This window comes from Rousettus aegyptiacus, unplaced genomic scaffold, assembly GCF_014176215.1.
Source record: "Rousettus aegyptiacus isolate mRouAeg1 unplaced genomic scaffold, mRouAeg1.p scaffold_m13_p_5, whole genome shotgun sequence".
Classification (NCBI taxonomy): Eukaryota; Metazoa; Chordata; class Mammalia; order Chiroptera; family Pteropodidae; genus Rousettus; species Rousettus aegyptiacus.
The window spans coordinates 105,047,433-105,050,215 of NW_023416308.1; the positions used below are offsets into that span (position 1 = coordinate 105,047,433).

Sequence of the window (2,783 nt, forward strand, 5' to 3'; positions counted from 1 at the left end):
AGCGTTATATAAATGATCAAGGATGTCCATTCCGACTATACTTCTGGAGCCTGGGGAACAACCACTGGGTGGCTCCAAGGACCTGGTGGATCACTGAGAACCTGATAAGGACAAAGATTCCATTTATTACCTGATCCTCATATGATTCCACTCAAATAGCATCAATAAATAGCATCTGAGTATCAACAAGACTTCAGATCCTGTATCCAACAGTCTTTACATTGCGTGGGCATTCTCTTTCCTGCAGTGTCTGAGCTTAGATAGCAGACAGAGGGAGGCAGTCATTACTGAATATATTTGGTATTCAGAAATTGGGTTCTAGGTCAAAAAAGTGGCTCACATCAAAAAACAAGTCAAAGGATCTCTGTTATTTTTATTTCAGGTCCAAAGAGCTTAATTCTATAACTTTAACATTTACATAAATAAAAATATTAATTGCAAATACTAAAAATACTATGTACTCCTTAAGCAGAGAAGTTTCTGGAATCTCCTTTAATTCTTCTTGTCTATATCAATTCTTTGTCATTTTGTTAATTTACTTTTCACACATCTATGTTTTATTTGACTTTGTTTAGTTTATATTTTCTTGCATTTTCCTCTGAATATATTCACCGAGTAGTGCTCATAGTAGATACTCAATAAAACTAGTTGCCTCAATTATTTTTTGAAAAAAAAAATCCTTTTGAAACTTTTATTTTCTTTGCTAATATGCAAAATGTCATCATCTCTATGTTCTTTCAAGTTGTGCTTCATCTGGTCTTACTTCCATGCATTAAATACTCTTGTTCTTTATATATTTTTTTCTTTTGGAAATGTCAAGTGTTTCCCTTTAATAGCTTTTGACTAATTGGACTTTGATCCCCAAGGGGGCAGAATGTGGGAGAAGAAAGAAAAGTATAAAAAACATTAAGATAAGAGGTGGTAAGTCACAAGTGATGTTGACTGAGAAGAAGCAGGAATTTTTCTTTGCCTTTCAAAACTGACCCAATTTACTTTAAAAGTCATATTCAGCAGGAAATAGATGACAAACAGTATTCTCAAGAGATCATCTACTTATTTTTATCCTTAGTACTTTTCAAGAAAACACAATAGATGGGCGGGACTTGTGAAACAGAACTTACTTTCTTAACTGGGAAGATGAGCTTCACTCATGAAACTATCCAATGCCTCAAAGACTGCAGCTTATTAATGTGGGATTTATTTTGTCTTGGGATTTAAAAGTGCTGAAAAAGAACTACTTCCTGAATATACTACCATGGCACATGAAACAACCCAATGTACATACAATTTAAGATGAATGAAGCAAAACTTAGGAAAAGAGTTACAGGTAAAAAGAAAAATTGCACTTGAAGCAAAAATTCTCAGTCAACAGATTTGCTGGCATCTGGATTTGCACCGGATAGTCTCTAAAATGGACACTAGTCCATTTATGGCCATGCCACCCTGAACAAGCCCAATCCCATCTGATCTTGGAAGCTAAGCAGGGTCGGGCTTGGTTAGTACTTGGGTGGGAGACCACCTAGGAAGACAAGGTGATGCAGGTGTAAAAAATAATAAAATAAGTGATTGTAAGCTGACAAGATCCTCGCAATCTGTGAGGTCAACCAAGGGCTGCCTCACCTAAAAAAATAATAATAATAAAATAAAATGGACAGTAATCCTCATTCTTTTCCTACCACTCTCATTTTTCTGAAATTTATTTTAATTTAAGAAAAGGTTAAGATGAGGCTGTCCTCAGAGACTTGGAAGAAGAAAAAAAAGCATTACTAAGCAAGACACTAGCAGTAAGTATACCCTAGCATTGTTTGTCTGAAAACCAAATAATTTCCTTGGGATGTTTGTCATCATTGTCATTGAAATTTATGCTATGAATTCAGAACAGAATCAAGCAATATAGGTATTCTTGTGACATTCAGAAGAAATGATTCAAATTAGCTTTTTTTTTTTTTGAAATTGAGACTGGGTTATTTAATTATCCTTTTATCGAGCCATTGCGAAAACCTGTAGGATGCACAAGATTGAAGCAAATATTGATTAAGAACCCAAACATAGATTAATGAGTGAAAATGATATTGTTCCTGCTAGTCACATGACCTCATTCTAGTCCTAGTCTGTCATTAATTAGTATAGACTTTGGCCAAAACACTTCACTTCTTGCCTAATTATAAAATAATTGAAGGCGTAAAATAATGAATGTGAACTCAGATATCTCTATGGGACCTTTAAAATTTTTTGGGTAATGGACTCCTTTGAAGATCTGATAAATTATTTAAAAACATAAAATCACACAGAATTTTGCTCTCAAATTCAGGAGTTGATATACCTGTACTCTGAAGAAAATAAAAGAGAGAAACCCTGTCCTGAATTCATCTAGTTAAGGATACAAAATAAGTCCAACTAAAATGACTTGAGAAATATATAAAGTTACAGTTACAAATTCAAATGTGACTATAAGGGTACCAGACAAGAAATATAAATGTGTAAAGGGAAAATGACAAAGAATCAGCACATCTTTGTTATTCTAAAGCACTGAGATTCATAAATAGATGATGATAGACAGATGATTTAGAGATTATAGACAGATAGATGATACATAGATGACAGATAGATAGATAGATGATAGATAGATGATAGATAGATAGATAGATAGATAGATAGGCATAGACACCTACAAATACATATACTGCTAGTCACATATATATATGTATACTGTACAAAAAAAAAGTGATGCAAGTTAGATGATTTAGCCCTTGGTTTATCCATCTCTCGGGAGCATAGCGATG

The 2,783-nt window shown here is 33.8% G+C and overlaps 1 pseudogene; it reads left to right on the forward strand.

Annotated features, from left to right (window-relative positions):
* The first annotated feature begins 1,425 nt into the window (after positions 1-1,425).
* On the forward strand, positions 1,426-1,544 carry LOC118603506 (annotated as a pseudogene).
* Positions 1,545-2,783: the final 1,239 nt, after the last annotated feature.